General features: G+C 38.3%; 1 long non-coding RNA gene across 3 annotated transcripts in view; it reads right to left on the bottom strand.

The window, feature by feature from the left end:
* Positions 1-13,518, bottom strand: part of LOC136017081 (uncharacterized) — a 136,208-nt gene extending 122,690 nt beyond the window's left edge. For 2 of the 3 annotated variants that reach the window (XR_010613824.1, XR_010613825.1), the window contains exons 1-3: positions 13,381-13,518; positions 747-860; positions 490-516 (exon numbers count right to left, since the gene is read on the bottom strand). This is a non-coding gene — a long non-coding RNA (uncharacterized LOC136017081). Of the gene's footprint in view, positions 1-489; positions 517-746; positions 861-11,769; positions 11,887-13,380 lie in introns of all 3 variants that reach the window. The other variant, XR_010613826.1, reaches the window with a different exon arrangement.
* Between the last annotated feature and the right edge of the window lie 1,178 nt (positions 13,519-14,696).

Raw genomic sequence — 14,696 nt, 5'->3', positions numbered from 1 at the left:
GCTGGTGTCTTGGTTACCAGCTCTGATCCACTGGACAGCAAGTGGATTGTGCCCAGGAATATCAGCACTCCAGTCAGAAGCAACAGAAGAACTTTTCCTCCTAGATCTACCACTTGCACAGTAAGCAATACACCATTTAACTGATACTGAGTGATTCTTTCAGAACAGATAAAAAGAATAGAAGATAATTTCAAGGAAGTAACTCCTGAACTCATCCAGAATATTAAATTACAAGATATTTCATAGATTTTCAAGTGCCATGGAAAAGCACAACAATTCAATTAATCTCAAAACAATAACAGTTCTTAATCTAACATATAGCAGCAAATTCACATTTCTCCTTTTTTTAACAAAAATAACAACACTGTAGTTGCCAGTGCATTACTAAGATCCTATTTCTGCTCCAGAGACTGAATCAAACCTTTGTTCTTCACAGCAAAGGATTAAGCAGGTTGCTATTTTCGTAATGAGATGTGGAGAGTTACTTACTTTGCAGCTGAGATCCAGGCGGGATGCCTAGAAAAGAAATAAGCTCTGTTACCTCAGGTGAACTTTATTCGTATAATTCCTATATCAAACTCTGTTAGTGTGATGCATATGATTAACAATAAGATTATTTATGAATAATTACAATTTGATAGACTGCTTAAGCTCATTTACAAAATACGCTTCAGGTTATAGATAAAGTCATGAATGTAGATTTTGAGGTAGCAACATACACACAAGAACTAAGAAAAATTACATACTTTCTAGGTAGTTTATTGGTCAGCTGCCGGGTTTTTTGTTGGGTTTTTTTCACACCAAATCCAGTTATTTTCCATATATCTCATCTCTTTTAACAGCACAACACGGAGAGAAAACTGTCATGAAGTGGCACAAGAAGAAAAAAGAAGTGTCAGAAAAACAGCACATGGACAGGGACAAATAGAAAAACACTCTGAAAAGAAGATCAAATCATAGGGCACAGATCCAAGTGCTAAGGCACCAACTCGGTGCCCAAGATGATTGAGAAAACTGTTTATGAGGCTAGAAAGGAAGCAGTGACCTGTGAAAATGAAACCGACTTCATGAAAACATTAGTCATATAAAAAATATGTTGTTTATAGTTATCATAACAACATTTTTATTAAACAAACATGTTTGGTATATAAAGTTGTTGCAAGTAAAACATTTCCAAAGGACTAGGGTAAGTAAGGTAGAGTGGTTAGGACCTGGCACCACTTTATAATTACATAGGGATCAATTTTTTGCACTTAAAATGGAAATGTTTGGGGCTCACATCAGAGGAAGTCCAAATTTCTGAATGAAAAGTATTATTGTAACAAAATCTAGGAGCGTCTTCAGGTACAGCAAATACAAACAGAAGTGAAGGCAAACAGACCCTCAACATTTCACTTGCATCCTGCCTATTGGCTCTTGACATGACAAAGTGCTTTGACAATATGACAAAAATTAAACTATTTACTAACTCTCATTTCCAGTCTGGCAGAGCAGTGTATTTTGAATACATTTTTTAAAGACCCACCATGATGCAAAGCACCCCCATAAACAGGCAGAATGTCAGAAAGAAATGAGTCCTTTGGTCATTGATGATATCCCCTGGGAATGCTGTTTTACATCTGATGAAACTCTCTTATGTCTCCTTTTCTAATGAACAGTAAGAATACAACAGTAAAAAATCCACAAGGGTTCAGATATTTCTGGCAGTATAAGTGCCAGACTTCCTGTGGAAACAAACCATATGCAGTCAAGCTTTGCCTGCATGAGTGCTCACACGCATATTACCCCTTCAATAATTTTCTGGACACAATCACCAATTCCAACCATATCTGATAAAAGCAGAAACCCCAAACATAGTTAAATTCCTAACACGATGCTCATAAAAGCAGACACCTCAAAAACAATTAAATCCTTAACATGAAGAAGGAAAATAGTTGGATGGGTGGACAGGATGGCCTTATTAGTGCTTCCAATTAATGAAAGGCTTCAGTGTGAACATAACGTACTAGGCTTCAGAGAATCCACTAGTATTGAGCTGTCAGGAATTTCCTAGCTACTGGAAAAGCTCCAACTGGAGCTTGTACCTTGTTAGAAAACCAGTGAATCAGTGCCATAGGAAACGAGACTTTATTCATTCCAAGCTCAGGGAATCACAGTTTTTCAAAATGAACAGCAGTAGGAAAGAAATTGTGCTCATAAGTTTACATTTACAGATGACACTTTAATCAACCATTGAAGGAACTGGGCTCAATGAAGATGTCACAGAGCAGTATTTTTTGGCCTGTAGTATGTGGGAGGTCAGAATGTACAAATAAACAGTCCTCAACTCTATGAGTCTACAGAACATGTTGATTTCCCTAATTCTCCAGCAGGTCAACTAAGCAAAGATACCTATTAACAGCAGAAAAAAGGGATGAAGTTCCTAAAGAACTGCCATCTGACTATTAGTGTGAAGTTATGACAGGAGACTGTACATGCTGAAGCTTTCCACATTTATCCTCTTCCAGAAACACCAACATTGAGAACAATTGCAGATTATAAAATTAGTCCTTTGAATACTTCAAGAATTTTCAGCATGGTTTCATTTTCATCCTATAGTAGAAATGTTTTGTAACTCAAGTGATAACTTTCATTAAAAAGTCTTACAGGCCCTGACCTTGGAACTTGATCCACATTGGTGAAACTCTGACAGATCTCAAAGACACATCAAGAAAAAAGGATCACATTCATGCAAGACTGGGGTTTCAAATTTAGTTTACAGATGTTGCACATGCATCCCTAACACTTAGGTATTCAGCTACCTAACAGAAATTCTTTGACCTGATCTATAGGAAGAAAAGGCATTGTGGGTGAACAAGAAATCCTGGATGTGGCAGTTTCACTGAAAAACAAAAAGAAAAAAGCAAAGTATATTTGCAAATTAAATGCAGAAATTTTGCTTGTCATTTCAGTGTGGGGAACTCAAATGGAAAATAGTGTCTTCCATGCTTTAGCTGAGTTCTCTCTGATAGCTGACTATGCCTGGCCCATGAAGCCTGTAGACAGTGAGCGAGCTGGATGGACAGCTCCAGGTGGGAAATATTCAGCTGAGTGACAGCTTTAATATCTGTATTAAGTTTCTAAAAGTAGAATCTGAGTTTGGATGCATGGATGGATGGATGGATGGATGCATGGATGCATGGATGCATGGATGCATGGATACACAGACACACATACATGCTTTTTTTTTTTTTACAATAGACAAGTCTTTCTACAATCACCTGACATGCTTTCTCATTCTGTGCATAATATAGCTACAGAATCAGGCATGTCTATGAAAATAGCTTTCTATGTTTTAATTATATATTACCTCATACTTGCAGTGTCTTTATAGAAGTGTAAAAAAATTAAGCCCCTGCATTCAAATGAAACAGTTTGGTCTCTCTGCAGCAGGTTTAAGCAGATCCATCAAGTCTCTCCCCAACATGCAGGGCAATGCCATATTAATTCAAAAGTTAGAGAATATGCCTAGTGTGTCATTCTAGGTACCAGGAAAAGGTCTGGGCTTCCAGACACCAGCTAGAGGTTACATTACATTAAGAGAAAAGGCAAGCTGGGCATACATGGCTTTTCTATGGCTTTGTGTCCTTTCACAGAAGCTGCAGAGGCAACGCAGTAGTGCTCATAGGGTCACAGAGGGAGAGGGACAGACCAAGGCACTTGGTACTCCATGCACTTGCAGTAGTTTGGAAGACTGGGAGGAGGCATCCTAGGACCTTCTTCTCTTGAGCACTCACAGTGAAATCAACAGGTGTTAAGAGTATCCAGACTTGCTGAAAATGAAGCCATGGTTGTCTCAACTTGGGCAACCAGACTTCGAAGCAACTTTTGAAAACAGAGCCTGCAGGGCAATGAGGGTTAGGGTGAAGCTGTCCTAGCTCCCAGGCCTCACACAGAGGCAGCTCTTTGACTGTAGGACTCCCTTTCCCTCACTTCCCCTAGCTCTTTGCACTGAGGTGGGGCCAGAGGGAGGCATTTTCAGCCTTCAGAAGACCTTTATACTGTATTAAAAAATATGGTTTCTTTAATGTTTCCTTTTTCAAAAGTAGTAATATAAACTAACTGAGTGTGCTCTTAGGAGAGCTTTTGGCAAGGGTATGGGACAATCCTGTGCCAAACCTCATCTTTGGCATGAAGAAATAAACAAGACTGTGGTTCTGCATAAAGACAAAACTTTTGGAAAGCCTTTAGAATATTTCTCATAATGAAATGGGGCAGGGGGGGAGGGTGTAGCTTTTTCTTGAAATTCAGAATATTCTCCAGAATACAAATCCAACTTTTAAATGTTTTGGTCCCTTCCATTATGAATAAAATCAAATTAGAATAAAAAAGAATAAAAATTGAACCAATTAAATGATGAATTATGGATATGCTCAGATTTTGAACAATCCTCATTAAGGCTATTTCCATACCATTTCATCTGTCTATAGCAAACAAGAATTTTGTCTCAGATAGATAGGAATTAAATTATTCTAAGCATTCTATATTACAGAAAAGGAAACTCAGACTGAAAGAACACATGCTCTCTCTGCCTAAAGCCACAAAGAATCCGCTGCCCAGAGTAGCAGTGGCAGATCAGTTTGCTCTAGACTCTGGCTGTTGAGCCCTATGCTTCTTGACTATGTTCCCATCCAGGACATCTGAACAAGAATATGTCAAAGATATGGGAAGTAAAGGCCCAATCTTGGATTTTATTTCTGGGTGCTCTCACTAGTTTTCCATAGTAAACTGTATGACAATGTAAATCATATAGACGATTTAGAAAAAAAAACAATCACAAAGTTTCAGAAAGACTTCAATAAAAGGGTCCTGACAATGAGATTTCTCATTAACATCACACTTCAGAGGAAAATGCAACAAGTCAACTAAAAGCCAAGAAGCCTGATACCTTTATATCATTTTGGTTAATTACCTGAAACCCAACTGCTGTGTTATAGACTAGATCAACCTCCAATATTTAGCAAAAGCGGGTAATCACACAGAGAAACACACTTAGATGAAGATTAAGTATCCAAAAGGCTACTATGCTTTGCCAACGAACACAGAATCACATTGGACTGCCCAAGGTATCATAAGTGTTATTAAAAGAAACTAAATACTTTAAGAACATTTTAATAGTGTTTCTTTTTGAATTTGGGTGGAAAGGGATGTTGGAACCTTCCTTTGCAGGATTATTTTCTCTAAGTACATTTCTAAATCCTACTTAGTTTTAACTCCAGCCTTATAAATCCTTTGTGTGTTTCTTTCTCTCTCTAGCATCTTTAAGTACTTTTATATCTCTCCTTCCAACAAAGATTTTGCTGTATTACTCCTTTTTGTTCACTTGGATATCAAGTGTTTGCCTACAGTTTGGAGAACTTCCATATATATGCAAGTCCATTGCTGCAGACAGCACAAAGGTTTCACAATTAATAACCTATAAAAAAATGAGTGAAGCAACTCCCAGTTCACAAAGCTTTAAAGTCCTCTACTTACTCCAGCAAATATCTCTGTAATGGATTCACTCATGCCTAATTGTCAACTTTTCTTTGCAATAATGACAATAATAAAAGAAGTTTAAATATAGATGCCAAAATTCTGATGTCAACATGGGGACAGCTCAAGCTGGAGCCAGGACCCTGCCTCAACTTGGACTTTGACACCACTGTTTCACTTTGAGAAAAAGGACATACCTCAACTGCACCAGCCCTCCAGTACAGCTACATAGCTGACATTTTTTCAAGCACATCACTGCAAGAAGCAGCGGTTAAGCCCAAAGCTTCGAGAATTTCACTAAAGAATTTACCAGTATCTGGTTATGTGAAGGCCTTTGGTTAAACAATACATAAACTCCAAATACCTCTGGGGCTTGTGGGTTGAATTTTTGGGGTTTGTGAGCTTAGGAATTTAAGTCGCATCTTACTGTGAGAAAAAAGAAAGCAAAAACAACTGAGAAATGGTACTAGTCCACTAAAAACTCAAGAGCCATGTGCTGTCATGCCACAATAATAAATAAGAGGCTTGTGCAGGACAGAAAGACAGGCTATGACCTCCTTTCCACTAATTATCATAAAACTTTTGCTGCATTTTTATAAATACTTTCCTATCTTCACACTCAGTACTCTATGTCCCAGTGTAACTGAACAGTCTAAGTTCTGATGTATGTCCAACTGCTTCCCATCAGAGTTAAGTACTATGTGTGCAAAAAGGTGAGAGGTTTTTCTTTAAAAACTTCCTCCTTTTCATCACAATTCACTGCAGTGTCTACAGACATGATGCTACTATACAGAATAGGATAAGATAGGCTTCTTTAAGATGCATACGGCAACAGTTTAGGCTGTGATTCAGACACATTACTGGAGAAGCAGTTCCTGTAAGTAGCACTATAAAAAAAGTGGTTATTTGAAAGGAATTAACAAAGCAACAGAGTGGAAGGGGCTGACCTGCTGGGAGGTGCAACATGAAGATGGTAGGAAGCGAAGAGTGTGAGACAGCTGCATAGTACATTAAGAAGCAAGACACCAAGGATCAACCTGGATTTATATAATAGAACCAGAGAAGAGGTTCACTTGTGAAGAACTTCTCCTGCATGGGTGAGAAAGCTCAAAGCAAAATTTTTAACTGAGCTGATGGAAAGGAATTCCAAGGCCTAATCCAAGTTAATGAAAAGGCTTTACTGACCAGGCTCCACATTACTGAAGAGCCCAAACCCTACAGTGAATTCTGACACTAGCAGAGACAAGTAAACTATCAATAGAAGTGCTGCTGGTGTTCAATGGGAATGCAAATGTGAAAGAGATGTTTCTTTTATAAATGCTTGTTACGGAAAGCTTCACGGCCTATCATGTACATGCACTGGCATGAAATACATGAAAACACTGGCAAATACAGACATCCACTGGGTAAATATCTTTAAGGTAATATGCACGCACATACTGGCTTTGAGGAGTACAGCTTGTGTTCACTACACTGACCTCATTCTCATCCATCAATATTTAATGTTGCCCACCACAGTAACTGAGTTCTTTACTTGCTAAACACACAATGTGGAGAAATTCTCTTTTTTTCTAAATTGCCACAGAAGGTAAATTCACAGTTTTTCAGGATGAAAAAAGGTCTATCTCATGTAAACTTTTTTCTTAGCAGGCAATTGAAAACACATGCTAAATATCTTTGTCCTCTATTTAGCAAAAAAATGTTAAATTATCATTGGATGAAATACATTGTTTATTATTTTCCTATGATGTCCAAAACATGAAGCTCAGTTAACCCCTAGAGGAGTGACACAGAAATGATATGACGTGCATCATACATAAAATAATGGTCACTCCTGCTGCTCTTTATAGACATCTGGGGCTTAATTTGCAATTATTTGCATTTATAGAGCAAAGCTATACAATAGAAATGGGAACACATCTCCTACATTGATGCAGAATTAATTCTCAAAGGGTGACATGCACCATAAATCCTATTGCGTGATTACTATAAACACGTAAACAAAAGAATGAGGAACGGCGTTGTCTGCTAATAGATGTTCAGTTATGAATTTCAATTGTTACAACATGTGATTAATTTACATGTTCAAATTAAGTCTCCGGTTTTGCATGTTTAATTATGAGGTATTTAAAAGTGCAGATGTGTGTGTTTGATTATAAGCAGCATCTAAGAAAAAGCTTGGCACTTGCAATTTGCTTGACCTGGTTTGAAATTCTAATTACATCATGGAATTAAAAAGTTAGAAAAATGAATGTCTCTGTTCCCAGATAACAATTCACACAATTCAAGAGCTCTCCTCTTTAATATTTCCCATAAGTATGTGCATCAGAGGTATCTTTTTGACAAGCAAATGAAAGAGGAAATCTGTGAAAACAATGTGCCTTTGGAGAGTCCAGTAGTACCCATACTGTGGATAACATCATTTAATCCCATTTTAGAGATCCCCCGTTTCCAAAAACTTCAGACAACCTTAAATTTTAGTGGGATTTCCATTTCATGCCTCTGTGTCATGGATGAACAGCTCCAGGGACTATGCTACAATTTTCCTAGTAAAATGCAGGGGTCCAACAGCAAAGGAGGGCTTAGGGCTGTGCAAATAACTGGTTTTTCAGTTCAGCTGCCAAGCCAAACAGTTGAAAAAGAATGTTGGTTCAAACTGAACCGAATTCACAATTTTTCCAGGTTTCCACACCAAAACCACTACCATCCCCACCCAGCTCACTGTACTTCATTTAACATGAAATGTTCCATGTGTCTCAAGAGGATACATTTTTGGAAAACGCAAACATTTGGCAAATGCAAACATAAAAGGCAAGGAAGTGCAAGACAAGATTTATGAAATCGTTGCAGGATTGATCTCTCTGAATATTTATATACAATTCACTCTTTGCTATACTGAGGAAATTTCTTTCTCACTGTGTTGACTATAACAGGGTTTGCCCCAGCTTCCAAAGTACCATTAACATCAGGTTAGAGAGTAATCCTTACTCTGTTGCTCACTGACTGTCAACTAGTATTTAAGCAGTTTATATGAAGTGGTTTATTGGACTGGTTCCACTTTGAAATAATCTGACGAGTAATTGGATAGAATACTCATGTGAGGAGTTAGTGACACAAATTTGAACTCCTTATCTTGACCAGACAGTGCAGGGGGTTGAATTTGGATCTGACTTTCTTGTGTGACTAGGTACTAAAGGATTGTGAGGTAGGTTCTCACACCTTGTGCTGGAAGTTGTTCACTTTATATGCAGAGTTTAAATGGTCACCATCAAGACCAAGAAAATCTCTGAAGCCAGCTGATTAGCACACTCCTCTAGCAGAGAGGGCATTAGTCCCACAGACTGCTCCTCTGAAGCGAAAAAGTATAAAGAGGAACGACTGAGAACACATTGTGGTAGATCTCACTGCTGCTAATTGCTCATGTCCTGTCATAGAAACAGGATGGGATGATCCAAATATCCAGAGCATAGAACAGAATTAAAATGCAGCATCCACTGTTGCAGTTGAGAAGCTTAACCAGAAAAAGAGGAGGTAGAATAGAAACACAACCCTGGTGAGGTCTACCTCCTTTCCATCATCACAAGTATTCTTCCCAGATTAAATTTATTTATTATTGTCCTGGAAGATGTTTACACACATGTTTAAGACAGAACAATTCTTCAAATTGGAATGCCCTGCCATCTAGCCAAGCAGAAGCCTGGTAAATGTAATACCAAGCTCTTCTAGATAAAAATCGTTAGATATGATGAAAAGAGTCAATCACACATATACTAATGGTAGTGTACATATTTGAAAACGCTTATCGAGGATGATCAGGGGACTGGAGCACCTCCCGTATGAAGATAGGCTGAGGAAGTTGGGGCTGTTTAGCCTGGAGAAGAGAAGGCTACATGGAGACCTCATAGCAGCCTTCCAGTACCTGAAGGGGGCCTATAGGGATGCTGGGGAGGGACTCTTCGTCAGGGACTGTAGTGACAGGACAAGGGGTAACGGGTTAAAACTTAAACAGGGGAAGTTTAGATTGGATATAAGGAGGAAATTCTTTCCTGTTAGGGTGGTGAGGCACTGGAATGGGTTTCCTAGGGAGGTTGTGAGTGCTCCATCCCTAGCAGTGTTCAAGGCCAGGCTGGATGAAGCCTTGTGTGGGATGGTTTAGTGTGAGGTGTCCCTGTCCATGGCAGGGGGGTTGGAACTAGATGATCTTGAGGTCCTTTCCAACCCTAACTATTCTATGATTCTATGATTCTATATACATGAAGCTTCAATGCACCACAGCTAAGAAGATCAGCTGCCCGATTTACAGAAGACTCCTGGTGAAAATCCTGGCATACAGGATTTTCACCTGCATCTTGACATTATTTGAGCAAGGGAGCTGCTGGACTAGCCAAAATGTAGTTTAAAATATCCAGATTCATGAAGGTTTGTGAAGCAATGGCCCTTCTGTTTGGAAAGCGTTATGCATCTATAGAGGTGCCGTAATGGCAACAAAAGCAGTAGGAAAATTCACTGTAAACATATTTACCAGAAGCAATGACATCTAGTATGACATTAAAAAAATAAACATTTTCAGGTAATACTAATCACTCATACTTGCTGAATAACTGGATGAATCAAAGCAGTACCTGCCCCAAAATCCACAGACCCTAACTTCAGAGAAAATGCACAATCTGTGCTCCTTTAAATTTTAATTCAAAAGATGCTTTATCTCTTCAGAGTCCAGGAAGAGATAGAAGAAAATTAATCATTTGCAAAACACTTGAATCCATCTTTTCCTATCTTTTTCTTCCTGACTGAGGAAAATAAAATTAAAAAAATATTTATTTGATTGAGATTCTGGTAATAATTATAAAATATTTGCAAATTTTAGAAAAGAAGAACCAGTTAAAAGCCAGCATTAACAGCCATATATTTTGGCGACATTTTCTTTGAATGCAACAAATAACTAGGAAGTGACACTCTACTTTCAGCATCACAGATTGGAAGTCGGGAAAAATACACAAGAAAAGGTTAAAGTAATGGTGCTTTTTGTCTGAAATCATTAATACATGGAAACATCGATTTTCAGATTGCATTGGTTTTTGGTTTGGTTTTTTTTTAATGTTACTGAAGACACTTTAATTTCTTTTTTTCCTTTTTTTTTTCTTTTTTTTTTTTTGTGGAGGCTTAACTGATAATCTCCTGCAGTTATCATTACAGTTGAAGCCTGCATCTATTGCTCTGGGACAGGTAGCTATTTGCAGAAGCTTATTAGGTTTATTACTAAACAGTAGCTAAATGAGAAAAATCTATGGATTTGAAAGAAGACCTGGCACACAGATAACATTTATGACTGAGTAAATTCCACTAATGCTTCTATAAGCAGTTGTTTTCTGCCATGTTTTTGTGATTTTTAATGAGCTTTTTACTTCACTTCAGGCATTCAAGATTTACTGTTCAGCTTCTTGAGGGAGGATGAATTTTAATTTGCAAACATTGCACGTGCAGCTGGTATCCTCACCACTGCTCTACCCACTGCAGGAACCAGCTATGGCTGAGGGCACAGTTTACAGCAGCCAATACAAGCCCAGGGTCAAAAACAGCTCCATTGAGCTACATTCAGAATATACTGGTTTAAGACAGACAAGCTATTAGAATAACCAGCAACAGGAATTACACTTGTTACAATACCACACTGGCACAGCCATAATATTTCTTGTTACCTGCTACCTTGTTCAGCACCATGTGAAGACATTGCCTCTCACTGAACTGTGGCACACTGACCTCCCCCAAAACCCAAATAGATCATGAGAATGCCCTAAAACACAGCTGGATCACTCACAGCTAGAGTAATACACTCAGCAAGCATTGCTAAATCTCTAGCTTGCACAGCATTACTGTAGGAGGGCTTTAGTTGTAGCTTTTAAACATTAACTAAGAAAAAGGGCTGTTTATATCATTTCAACACAACTCTTCATTCATTCCATTTGGATTCTTACCAGTTGCATTGCTCTTGTTAATTAGGGGATCATCAGAAATTTGCAATATTCTGAACATTTTCAAACATTTCACTTATTTTTGTGTCAGAACTGTGGTGGGTCACATGAAATGCAGCTGTGTTAACATATTTAGGGTTTGAATACTTCTAAGCTCTTACACTCTGCCATATTATTTTCCTGCTTGCTTACAGTTGAGAATTACTGGATTTTGTTGGGTTTTTAACCACAAGGTTAAAATTTATGGGGGAAAATGAAGTAATAAATAGGTACAGTGTCTTACCTTCATTTTTCATGTCCTGCTTGCCAGCAGAAGGGTTAGAGAGATGAAGCTGGTTTTCTTCTGTGAAACTGCAACTAAGTCCACTCACAAGCTCACAAACGCTCCTCTCCCTGTCAGCTGTACTTTGACAATATAAATGCAGCTTACAGATTATGGGAGTTACAAAAACACACAGCAAAGAGCTCTCAGCAGCCTCATTTGTGTATCAGCAGGAAGAGCATCCAAGAGACCTCTCCATCCCTGTAGTGCTGAAAAACTTCTAGGGAAAATCTTGGATACTTATGATCTCATTTAACTCAGGGAAAACTGTACTCTCAGCCAACTGTTTCATTATGGGAATGTACCAGCTCAGAGAAAAATTACTCATAAACACAAAGATTTACTTCTGAAACACAGAGCTTTCCCTGCATAAACTCTGATAACAAAGCCAAGTCTGTACCAGCAGATCATAGACACACCATCACTTAATCACATAGACAGAAGAATAGACCCCATCTAAAGGTTCAGGACAGCAACAATAAAGAAACTAAATGTGCAGTATCTTATTTGAGACTATTTTGATATTTCTTAACTCTGCAGCTTTTTAAAAATGCCAAGAGCCTCAATGGTGGAATCTGAGGCATGCTTGATACCGATACTGCATGCTGGTAACACCATTGTTTAACTGGTAAGTTTGCAATTAGACATATAAAGAAGAAAGCTATTACACTATCTTTGAGGGAAACGCATGAAATTATATATTACAACACTTCATAAATTGAAAATTTACAACGGAATTTGTTCATAAGGATTGTTGAAAGTGATCTAATAACAACAAGATGAATCAGTCAGTTGGCTGCAGATTGTTTAATGGACAGTTCTTCAGAATCAGTGCTGTGAAGTTTGGAGAAACGATGCAAATTCTATGGTTGGATAATAAGGAAGGGTATATTATCTGCAGTCTCACAGCAGAAGTGCTTCAGAACAGATTCAGTAAAGGAATATAACCATCCTATCCTTTAGCTGCTGCTACAAGTGTCCCATAGGTGTTAGCTTATACCTGACAGTCCCAATCTCAGACACACTTCAACGTACAGAAAAAGTTGCATTCAAATGTCTTAGAATCATAGAATAGTTAGGGTTGGAAAGGACCTGAAGATCATGTAGTTCCAACCCCCCTGCCATGGGCTGGGATACCTCACACTAAACCATGTCAGCCTCAATCCAATTTCAGAGAATAAAAAAAATAAAATAGTTTGGAATACCGAAACCATTCGGATCACTACCTCAAGCCTTATCTGAGCTTAAGGGGGGCTGACACAAGTCATTGTTCTTAATATTGTCTTAACTGACAATAAAAAGCACACTTACAAAATAAATTACTCACATTAGTTAATCGATTGTTGAACATTCAGAAGTAAATTAGAGGAGGTCAACACAATACTAGGGCATAATTCTAATTTCACCTACTTGCAGATACTTCAACCACCTTGTTTCTGCTTGAGATAATTACTGTATGCTCACTAACTTGTTTCAGGAAAAAAAGAAAAAAAAACACCAAAATTTTGCAAATGGAAAAGGAGAAGCTGTGAGATGATCTGTCTGAGTAAATTGATGATGTCTTTCTCTTACCTTTGAAGTACTGACCTGGCATTAAGTCTCCATTGCCAGAGAAAGCCAGAGTTCTGTAACAGCTGATAAAAACTTGGATATTTCAATCTGTAGGGAGGTAATATCCACATTTCCAAACAAGTCTTCATTCTAAACAGAAGTCAAACCATAGCATCTCAAAGTTTCCTGCAAAAAGGAAATTTAAGCACATTGAGTTTTAGGGAAAAAAAACAAAGTGTTCATTTCATTGTTTAGTTATCTTTTCCCAAACAAAATTGGACAACAAGCTGTTTCAGTGGAATCCTGAGACTGCCCCAAAACCTAGAAGGGCTCAAGGAACACCTTCTAGGAGTAGGCTATACTCAATCAGGGCAGATTTTCAACATCCTCAGCAGAACACTTTTTACTACAAACTCACCCAGTTCCATGCACAGCCAGCTTTTATGCACTATATATTCTTGACATTGTTTGGGTTTTGCTCATATATATGGAATAGAATCTGCATTAGAGCTCTATTTTTTCCCAATATACAGTCTTTCTTGCCATTTTGTTTCCCATCTTCCAGACAGCACTGGCTGCCCGCACAAAGAACTGGATGTTAAGCAGGTATGATCAATAGAAATGTTTGGGGTTTTTTTTCTGAGCCAATGCAGAAAAGGTCAGTCTTGCCTTTCCTTCAACTGCAGTGATAACTGATGCCTTTACTGAAAAAAAGACAGCCCTGTACTTTCACATGAACCTAGACTGAACTGATTCCCTGACAAATACAAAGTGTTCTTCGGCATCAAAGCTTTACCATCAGATACCATCTTGGCACAGAAATGTGTTCACAAGTTCCTGTACTATAATGCCTCAATGCTATAATGCCTTACAACCATTTAATAGCAACTTGCAGTGTTAAACATACTGCATTTCTCACCTCAGTCCAAGAGGATGGCAAGCAAGGCAACAAGCTGAAATCCTTCAATGCAGATTTTCTGATATACCTAGTAGTATATACTTACTACAATTATTACTACAACTACCACCCACCACAGATCAGGTTCTGATGGTCCCATTCTGACAGAATTCCCTTTACACACTATCCTGTTACACTGACTTTGCTTCTGCTTCGCTCTTCTGCTTCACTGCCTGAAAAAGGTCCAGATGCCTCTTCTGATTCTTGACAGACAAGAAAACAACACCTTCCCTTAATACCAGATTAACAACTGGAAAAGAACCAGGAGCTGCTACAGCAGGAGTCATCAGCAGTAGCAAACAGCTAAGACATACAGCAAGCAAGGACCAGAGAAGTATAAGCAGGAAGAGCATGATGAACTTAGAAGAAGGACAGATTA

Source organism: Lathamus discolor, chromosome 6 (genome assembly GCF_037157495.1).
Source record: "Lathamus discolor isolate bLatDis1 chromosome 6, bLatDis1.hap1, whole genome shotgun sequence".
NCBI lineage: Eukaryota > Metazoa > Chordata > Aves > Psittaciformes > Psittacidae > Lathamus > Lathamus discolor.
The sequence above is the reverse complement of the archived record's forward strand: the minus strand, read 5'-3'. Positions and strand labels throughout refer to the sequence as shown.